We start from the raw sequence: 11,046 nt of genomic DNA, 5'->3' as shown, positions 1-11,046 counted from the left end.
CATGCTAAATAAAATAAATCCATTACCCATCAGGTGCTTTCCAGTATGAATGGCATGATGAATTAAAACATTTGGACAAATTCATTAACTCAACTAGCAAAAATGCAGCCCCAAAACAGGACATACCTACCATATGTTTCACTAAAGGCTGCAAGCACTCATTCTTCCATCTCTCTCCAACAATTTCAACACCACTTCTGTACATAGTTAGCATAAGGCTTATTGTTTCACAGTAAAGTGAGGCTTCTGTTTTTACAAGGGCATGTGCCCTTGCCCTTTATGCAGTGAAATTCCTTCAGATTCCTCAAATTGTTTAATGATATTATGCACTGTGTAGAGGGAGAAATATGCAAAACCTTACCAATCTTTCTTTGAGGTACATTGTTTTTAAACATTTCAATACTTTTTGTGATCCTCTGCCAATCTTTGCTCCTCAAAATCTCAGCTTTTATACTACTTTATTATAGGATTATTATAGGATTCTTTGTATTTATTGTTGTATTTACACTGTTTTGTCTTGCACTTTTTGTACCGTGTTACACCGTGATCCTAAAGGAACGCTGTTTCGTTTCAATATGTACTTGTATGTACACTGTAAGCCCGGACTTTATATTTAATCAAACATTTTTAGTACAACATACATAAATTATTTAAGTTTTTTTGCTCTACTCTAAAATGCAGAGTACATTGTACTAATTTGAGTACACATTTAAATGTGCTAAAAGATTTAAGTTTACTAAACAAAAAAAATTACTTTTCTATCAGATTAACTTTAAAAAGTTAAGGTAATAAAACAGAAAAACGCCCCCATTTACATGTAAGTCCGCCTTTTTTCAGCTCGCTGTTGGTGAATCAGGCAGCCATTTGTTTTAACTTTTGTAACTTGTTGTTACAAATTACTTTTTACTTTTCATTTAAGGCTTTTTGCAAAAGTAAACTTGTCTTCCTGAAATGTCTTTTGTGAAGTGGAACCTTTGTTAAACTAAGTGGACAAACATTTTCTTCCTCATTATGCTATTTTTGAGTAGCATGTACACCAGTCTGATGGGGCTTTTCATCTTCCGTCTAATGTTGGTAAGTGTTGTACTTTACTTAACAATTTTGTTTAAAATAAATGATCTTAATGTTGACACTAAATAAATAATCAAACAGCGATGCTTTATTTGCCGTAATTAGGCTACATGCTAGCATGTTAGCATGCTAGCCTTCATACGAAGCAAAGAGTGTGCTGACTTGCTTTATTTTAATCCTTAAATTAATGCTATTAATGTTGATTTTAATACTTCTGTTTCTTGTTTCTTTTTGTTGTTTTACAGGTTCATGGTTACTGTGAGTGGCTGTTTGTGTTTCATCAGAACTTTATATACAGTTTGTACAGTTTTAAAGATGTTTTCTTGACATGTTGTATTTTAAGTAAATACTTCTGAAGTGAAATAAAGAAAAATAATTTTATAATTGTGTCTGTTTTTCTATAAACATTTGTAATTCATATTTAAAATGTAATTAACATGAAAACTAAGAAGAAATCAATAGTTTTTTCCATTGAGCTCAAGATATTAAGTAGAATTATTGGGAAAAGCAGTTGGTATAACAAAAAAAAAGAAAGTTTAATCAACTTGCCTTTTAGGTGTAATAACTTAATGTTTTAAGTTATGCTAACTCAAGTTTTCATTATACATTACTTAACTTTTTTAAGGCAACCGGTTTCCTCAAATTTTTTAAGTAGATTGAACTTATCCGGGCTTACAGTGTAGCTGAAATGACAATAAAACCTCTCTGACTCTCTCTGACTGACTGACTGACTTTTGTTCCAGATCATGATTACAGTCACCTATTGACATCACATGTTTGAAATCACATCATTATTAGTGTTTTTAATCTTAATAACAGCTCAGCTAAATTGCCACTGTCCCTGTTGTCTTTTGAAATGTGTTGCAGGCCTGAAATGCAGGAATGGATGTATATTAACAAATGAAATGAAGTTTAATATTTAATTAAGTTATTATTATTATTTGTCAGTTTTACCACAGCTTTATCCTCTTCAGGGTTTGAGTGGGTACAATTCACCAGGCAAAAGGTAGGAAACACTCTGGACAGTCCATCACAGGGCAAACACACACACACACAACTTTACCACCCAAGACTACAGAGACGATTATACTCAACCACCTTCGACCAGTAGTGGACCCGATGCTGGACCCTTTGTAATTTGCCTACAAATCTGGCATTGGTGTTTTTTGCATTCAACACGCTACAACCACCACTACCAGTAGAGGCCAGAGAATGCTCAAGTCGACCATCATCACCTTCAAGGTCGCCTCCACCTACTGAGGAAACTGAGGTCCTTTGGAGTGTACCGACCACTGCTAAGATCCTTCTACAATTTATGGTAGCATCAGCCATGTTTTATGCAGTGGTGTGCTGAAGAGGTGTAATCTCGGAGAGAGACAGTAAATGACTAAACAAGCTGGTAAAAATGCCAACTTCCTGCCTTAATTGCTTATGTCACTCTGTTTGTTTTACCTGAATTTTTACTTGTCTATAGACATAATCCCTGTTCTATATCCTTCTGCTGATTTACCCATATCCGGTTAAATATTCTCACCCCCACCCAAAAAAAGCCTGTGTGTCTGCCTGTCTGCATTCTGTTTTGTCCTTGACCTCTCCCGATTCACCTCTAACTCTATTGTATTCTATTCTATTAAATATTATTCTCACATATTGTCAACAACTGCACCCAACAATTTCATGAACTTGGATTCATCACTCCTATTCAATGATCTTTATTCCAATCTTTGTGAGCTTTAGCATATCTTAACTTTTTCATCCTGTCCACCTACAATGAAAGTGGTTCTTGGCTGCTTCCCCGAAAAGATCATTTCTTATCAAGCTTCTTCAGACCAGGATCCTGAGCCAGGTCCTTGCTGGACTTCTTTTGTTATCTAAAAAAAGTTTTCTTGGCCTTCCAGTTCTGTTTGTCCTTGACCTCTGCTGATTTATCAAATGACCTCAATACCACTTCTGTACATGACTAGCATAAGACTTCTTGTTTCACAGTAAAGCCAAACGTTTTTAAGAAACATTGTTTTTAAAAATTTCAATAATTTCCTTTTGCATTTGTGATCCTCTGTCAATCTTTGCTCCTCAAAAACTCAGCTTTTATACTACTTTGTTCCAAATCATGATAACAATAACAGAACAAAAGCCGGACCCAAAGCAACCCTGACCAGGATAAAGTGGTAGTAAAAATCAAATGAACTGTCATTATCACGAACCATTTTATACTGTCTATGGTCATACTGGTTCCAGGGGCGCTTGGAACCACACGTAAAGTCACCCACCGCGACCCAGAGCAGGATTTAATTACTACATTACATTAGTGGTTCTCAAACTTTTTCTATCACGCCCCCCTCTGGAAGATGAAACATTTTCATGCCCCCCAACAAAAAGCTGACAAAAATAGGCCAAGTTTAACTTTGTTGAAATAACTTCAAAGATCATGAGTGTTCCTTTTACCTTTATATCAGTAATTTCTTGACTTTATCAAACCCCTTTTTGACATATCACTAAACTGCTTCTTCAATCTGTCTGCTATTTCAAAAACAAAAACACTTTACAAAAAAGATAACAAAGTTGAATCTGTGCAAAAAAAAGGCATTTGTGAGAGTTCAAGTCTTATCACTGTATTAGTGGCTGTTTTTCTTCATTACTTCTCCATTTTGTAAATCTAGGCCCATACTTTCGTGGCTTGAGATTTACTGTTTCAGTCGACAGGTCATCACCATCTACTTTTAATGTTGGCCTCCAGGGGCGGCTCGTTCCTTAGGGCGATCGGGCGACGCACCATCAAAGGGCGAAAGGGAAGAAATTTTTCTATTACAGCTGTGACTGTTCTGGAGTCTGTCTTGCCTCGGAATATCGTAGTCCAATCAGCGTCGAGTTGTGTTCCGTATAGTACCGCCCCTTTTGGGGCGATTTCAGACTAACTGAAAATCACCCCGGATTGCTCTCATAGACTCTCATGTTAAGGCTCTTTTTTTCGAACTGCAGGCGCTGCAATACAATCTGAATGGGTTCCGGGAGGGCTCGCACTTACGTGCTTGCGTCACACGTAACCTGGTGTCATGATCTTGTCACCATGACTACCATCACCTCAGTTCGGAGCAACTCCATCGTGTAATCAGGATAAATTAGCAACTTAAGAATTAGGGCCACCCAGACCAAATTTAAACATCAAGTATCTACAAAGGGGGGAAATCATATAAGTTACAAGTGAATTACAAGTAAGTAATGTAATTTTTAAATTGTGAATTGTGATTGCACTTATTGTATCTCCTCAATTGTTTCATTGTACTTCTTTATTCATTGCACATCAGCCCCCATGCCAATCTTTATTCTGGATCTGCTGCACCTAAAATAAAATGCTATCTGATGAAGACTGAATTAAATTGTTAGTGTGAAGGCTTTACTTAATTTTATGATTAATGGTAAAGCTGGTCTCTCTCATGTTGAAAGTTATTTGTGAGGGCAAACTGACAGATGACTTAAGATGTTAATTATTTTAGCTTTAATGCACTTCAGCTCCTGTATTGGTATTCAGCTTTACAGGGCAAGTGACTGAAAAATCACACAAAGCTTTTTCTGATTATTTGCTGGTATCAATCAGGTTTATGTACTTTGGACAGGAGCTGCTTATGCCAGTTCTCAAGGGGTGGGGGGGGGGGCGCCACAAACTATCAGTGGCATACATTAACGGCACGTGACTGCAGCTCTCATATTTCAATCTGGTCCGCCCACTAGGGAGCGATTTAGGGAGAACAAGGGAACAGCCAAACCAGTAGTGATGGGAATTTCGGCTCCTTTTAGAGAGCCGGTTCTTTTGGCTCGGCTCACTAAAAAGAGCCGGCTCTTTCGGCTCCCAAGCGGCTCCTTAGATTTTTTTGTTGCTTAAATTAATTTATTACCAAATTACATGTAAAATGAATTACTAATGTAAAAAAACATTGTATCAAATGTTTATTATTTAAATTGCTTTATTTATATACTCAACATAGAACAAAGTGCTCCAACAATAAATTATAAAATACAAAAACAAAGACCCATCTCAATTAGACAAAAAGATCTAATTGTGTATATTATTTGTACGTTTGCATCTAAAGTGGGACAGCACGGTGGCTAAGTGGGTAGCACTGTCGCCTCACGGCAAGAAGGTCCTGGGTTCGATCCCCAGGTGGGGCGGTCCGGGTCCTTTCTGTGTGGAGTTTGCATGTCTTTCCCGTGTCCGCGTGGGTTTCCTCCGGGTGCTCCGGTTTCCTCCCACAGTCCAAAGACATGCAAGTGAGGTGAATGTTCCTGTCATGAATGTAACCAAAGTGTAAAACGTGACGTTAAAATCCTAATAAACAAAATAAACAAGCATCTAGAGTGAAACTACACAACATCAACGAAGCATCACTCACACTCAACAAAATATAAATGAAAATGTGCAAAACAAAAAGAAAATCCAGGTGAAAGCATCCCGGTGACAGTATTTGTAAGTATTAAGTGAAGATTGGCATTTAGAAAAACCAAGGAGCTCATCTTTGATGGCTTGATCCTGTTTCTCCTTTCTGTTATGATCTGCCCTGTTAAAAAAGATTCTCTCTGAGGGGACAGATACACAGTCTATGTGCCATCACATGTATAAGATGTGGGTAGACTGAACACTTGGTCTCCCAGTAAACACTTGGTTCAGTGGGTCTGAACTTCTCTGTAAAAGGGGATCCTCGTGTCCAAGCTTTACTATGTTTCCTCTCACTCATTTTCCTCACCTTTCCAGAGTGTAATGTCTGGCTGTGTAAAGCGCTGAGTTCTCTCTCTCTCTCTCTCTCTCTCTCTCCTGTTCGTGTGCACGCTGTCTCTGTGTGTGTGTGTGTGTGTGTGTAACCCCGCCCCTCCTGCTCAGTGCCACCACGTATCTTGACCAATCACGTGCGGTTTTGACAGAAAGGAGCCGGATCCCGTCGTTCACTTTAAAGAGCCGGCTCTTAGAGCCGGATCGTTCGCGACCGACCCATCACTACAAACCAGATCAAACTCGTCTTCAGAGCAGTAGCAAGTGCTTGCTGAGTACTATGGAAGTAAATCTGTCTCATCAGATTTTGAATTTAAAAGCCTTTGAATTTTGATTACTGAACTTTAAGCCTTTGAATTTTGATTACTGAACTTTAAGCCTTTGAATTTTGATTACTGAACTTTTTTGCCTCAGAATTCAACCCACACATTTTACAATAACTCATTTTCACTTTCATTTTTTGATGTTAACAAATTCAAAATCAAAAATTCAAGTTTATAAAATTCAAATAATATATATTCAGGTTGCTCAAATTCGATAGGTCAAATTCAGATCACAAAATTCAGATTAAAAAATTCAGACTAAACATCCGGGACACGCAGGATGAGCAATCGATTCCAGAGCCGTAGAGAGAACAGAGTAGCGACACTCCCATAGAGAACCGCTGTGACGGGGGCGGGACATTTCTCTGCACAGCTCCGGGTGGAGCTCTGTTCATTTCCACTACTGAGCAGCATTTTCAGCTGTATGTTGCTTTGTTTTAAAGAAATAATGAATTTGATGTCATTAATATACTTAATACTGTTATTGTTTAGCATTTGCTCAGCACTAAATGTTACATGTTTATCTTATTTAATAGGTATAACTGAATTTAGCTCAGTCAGTTAAGCTTAATTAATGCCACACGAGTCTTTTCACCTAAAATGAGGTGATTAATCAAGAGTCTTGTTACAGAAATGATAATAAAACATTAGAACCATAATAAATCATGCTACTTTTACTTTCACACTTAAGTACATTTGAAGGTAAATACTTTAGTACTTTTACTCAGTGAAGTGGAGGTAAAGAGTATTTTACTTTTACTACTACTTTTACTGGAGTAATATGTTACCTTGGATATCTCTACTTTAACTCAACTACATGGTTTGTGTACCTTGTCCACCACTTACATTAGACAAAATGAACTAGTGCATATTATTATGAATTAATTCATGTATTACATGTAGGAATGAATTATTAATCACTCATGAAATAAGAGATGAATGAAGCTATTTCATGTACCTGCACAATAATGTTAAAGGTACGGGAGTGTGTTTATGAATCTGTTCATTCAGTGCAGGTAAACATTATGAATCCAGCCACATGGCTCAGTGTTTAACCAAAATTATGATTATTATTATTATTATGAATCCTCAGGAAAGTGAAGGGAGATTATAGTTTATGCAAAAAAAAAGAAAGAAAAAAAGCTCTTTAATCTCTGTACTGTATATTGTTTATACTACTTAATGATATGGCATTATTTAATGTATGCTAATATAATGTACTGTGTGTTAACAAGAACGATCTATTCATTATAAGTCATTATAAACATCAATCTTTCACTTCATATACCAAATGCAGTAAATGTAAAGGCAGTTGAAAATACCCAGAAATTGTACAAATGTTTATTATTTAGTGTTTAATACTTCATTCACTGCTGCTTGTCCCATCCCAGCTAGCCTTGTAATTGTGGCCCACTTCCGGCGCAGCTGGGCCGGAATAGCCCCCAAAACACTGCGATACCATTTATTTCCCGTTTTCTTCTCCTTTCACATCCTCATAGATAAAATAATACATTTATTCTACAGATTAACTACAGATTAACTACAGATTGTGCAGCAGAAAGTATTTTATTAAGATAATTGCAGCAAGTATAATAATAATAATAATAATAATCAGAATATTAAAAATAAGACAAATTATAAAAGTGAAACAAAATGACAACTATATTAATATTATATATAGAAAATAACATATAATTGCATATAAGAATGATAATTATCAAAGTGAACAATATTGTAAATATACATACTATACTACGCATACACAATACTACTAAACATACTACTACTACAACTACATCTACTAATACAGCCTACATACATACCATAAATATTTTACACACACACACACACACACACACACACATATATATATATATATATATACAGTGGTGGAAATAAGTATTTTATATTATTAATTATTATTATTAAGTATTTAATACACTATTGAATGAGCTTTAATTATTTTGCAGCTGTTGGCTAATGCAAGAAACTGTTTACCTTTTAGCTAACGTTACCTGAAGTGTATTAGTTCAGACTACCAGTTAACCTGAAACTCAATAGATAACATTACCTAACAGTTTCCATTTCCAAATTGCTCTCTATCTTAATCCAAAACTCATTAATAGACTTTCTGCTTACATTTTGCTAAGTAAAATGTTAAGATTCAACGTTAATTTACCAAACACGAACAAATAATTAGTCCTCTTTTTTAACGGCTCGCATCGCACTGTTGCTATGGTGACGTTGTTCCGCGTCTCTACGAGCACCAGCCAAACCCAGCTGTGGTAACAACTGGACCGGATCTGGCTACACTGATTCTGGCCGATTCTGACACTCGGCCGACTGTGCCGATAGAAAAGAGGGAGCTGGACCAGATGATTGTGCTAGCTGGGATATGAGAACATGACAGCGCGGGGTTTTTTGAAACTATTGGATGGATACATAAACCACGTGACCGTGTGGCGGCGAGAACAAGGAGTGTCGCAACTCTCTCTATCTACGGCTCTGATCGATTCTGTCTCAAATCGAACCGACACCCAGCCAATCAAGTTACACTCCAGCGATCAAGTGACAACGAAGCGGCTTCGTTTACAGCAGAGCCGTAGAGAGAGAGAGTTGCGACACTTCTTGTTCTCGCGGTCACGTGGTTTATGTACCCCTCCAGTAGTTCCGAACAAACCCGGCGCTGTCATGGGACAAGCAGCAGTGAGTGAAATATTAAACGGCAAATAATAAAATATTGTACAATTTCTGGGTATTTTCACCTGCCTTTACATTTACTGCATCTGCTTTAATGTCAGTTTGGTATATGAAGTGGAAGATTTTTATAATGACTTAATAGGTTGTTCTTGTTAACACACAGTACATTATATTAGCATACATTACATAATGTGATATCATTAAGTAGTATAAACAATATACAGTACAGAGATTAAAGAGCTTTTTTTTTTTTTTTTTTTTGCATAAACTATAATCTCCCTTCACTTTCCTGAGGATTCATAATAATAATAATAATAATCATTTTGGTTAAACACTGAGCCATGTGGCTGGATTCATAAGGTTTACCTGCACTGAATGAACAGATTCATAAACACACTCCCGTACCTTTAACATTATTGTGCAGGTACATGAAATAGCTTCATTCATCTCTTATTTCATGAGTGATTAATAATTCATTCCTACATGTAATACATGAATTAATTCATAATAATATGCACTAGTTCATTTTGTCTAATGTAAGTGGTGGACAAGGTACACAAACCATGTAGTTGATTAGAAGTAGGTAAAATATTACTCCAGTAAAAGTAGTAGTAAAAGTAAAATACTCTTTACCTCCACTTCACTGAGTAAAAGTACTAAACTATTTACCTTCCAATGTACTTAAGTGTGAAAGTAAAAGTAGTATGATTTATTATGGCTCTAATGTTTTATTATCATTTCTGTAACAAGACTCTTGATTAATCACCTCATTTTAGGTGAAAAGACTCGTGTGGCATTAATTAAGCTTAACTGACTGAGCTAAATTCAGTTATACCTATTAAATAAGATAAACATGTAACATTTAGTGCTGAGCAAATGCTAAACAATAACAGTATTAAGTATATTAATGACACCAAATTCATTATTTCTTTAAAACAAAGCAACATACAGCTGAAAATGCTGCTCAGTAGTGGAAATGAACAGAGCTCCACCCGGAGCTGTGCAGAGAAATGTCCCGCCCCCGTCACAGCGGTTCTCTATGGGAGTGTCGCTACTCTGTTCTCTCTACGGCTCTGGAATCGATTGCTCATCCTGCGTGTCCCGGATGTTTAGTCTGAATTTTTTAATCTGAATTTTGTGATCTGAATTTGACCTATCGAATTTGAGCAACCTGAATATATATTATTTGAATTTTATAAACTTGAATTTTTGATTTTGAATTTGTTAACATCAAAAAATGAAAGTGAAAATGAGTTATTGTAAAATGTGTGGGTTGAATTCTGAGGCAAAAAAGTTCAGTAATCAAAATGCAAAGGCTTAAAGTTCAGTAATCAAAATTCAAAGGCTTTTAAATTTCAAAATCTGATGAGACAGATTTACTTCCATAGAGTACCGTGCTATCCGCTTCAGTTCTACAAAAGAGCAGCAAAATGAACATGCTGATCTGGTTGTGTGTAGTGATGGGCTGATGAAGCCTCGTGAAGCCTTGACGCTTTCCATCAAATTGGTTCGAGAAAAGGTTCATTTCTCGAGGCTTCATTTGCACACAAACCCCCCTGCTGGTCAAAACTATTATTGTCATTTCAACTGATGTGATGACCCCTGCCTCCCATGCAAGTGTTAACATGGGAATAATCACTGCCAAGAATAGAAATAAAAACATCTTAATATGATTTTGTGTGGTTAATTCATCCATCCATCCATCCATTCATTCATGATTTCATATATGATTTTTGTTAAGTGGGAAAAAGTAATATAGGTCTATTCATGTTTAAATTTTAGTTGTGTTTAGTTAGGATTGTGTTTGTGAATACTGGTGAGATGGACTTTATTCATTTTTATTTAGAAACAGTATTTTTTCCACTGTGCTTGGACTCAGGCGGTTTCTTTTTTTTGATAGGACCTCTCCAGCTTTTGAAAAAACCCTTTCACATAAATCGCGCCAGTACTCGAACCACTTCCTGAACCGGCGAGGCTTCACACGTCATCCGTGACGTCACTTGTTCTTAAAGAAGCAAGCCTCGATACGCGCTTCACGAATATGGCATGCATTTGGGGCCAAAATCGTCTTAGTTCTAACGCCTGTACACGTAAAAATATTACGTGTCCAGACGTAAAATATGTACGTGTACAGAAGGCAAAATATGACGTGTTAACGCCTCTTCACAACTTATAGCCAATCAGTGAACT

General features: G+C 36.5%; 1 long non-coding RNA gene across 1 annotated transcript; it reads left to right on the top strand.

The window, feature by feature from the left end:
- The first annotated feature begins 901 nt into the window (after window positions 1-901).
- LOC134310322 (uncharacterized) lies at window positions 902-1,455 on the top strand. Its single transcript, XR_010011286.1, has 2 exons — window positions 902-1,074; window positions 1,317-1,455. It is a non-coding gene; the product is annotated as an uncharacterized LOC134310322 (long non-coding RNA).
- The last annotated feature ends 9,591 nt before the right edge of the window (window positions 1,456-11,046 follow it).

Source organism: Trichomycterus rosablanca, chromosome 3, assembly GCF_030014385.1.
Source record: "Trichomycterus rosablanca isolate fTriRos1 chromosome 3, fTriRos1.hap1, whole genome shotgun sequence".
NCBI lineage: Eukaryota > Metazoa > Chordata > Actinopteri > Siluriformes > Trichomycteridae > Trichomycterus > Trichomycterus rosablanca.
The sequence above is the reverse complement of the archived record's forward strand: the minus strand, read 5'-3'. Positions and strand labels throughout refer to the sequence as shown.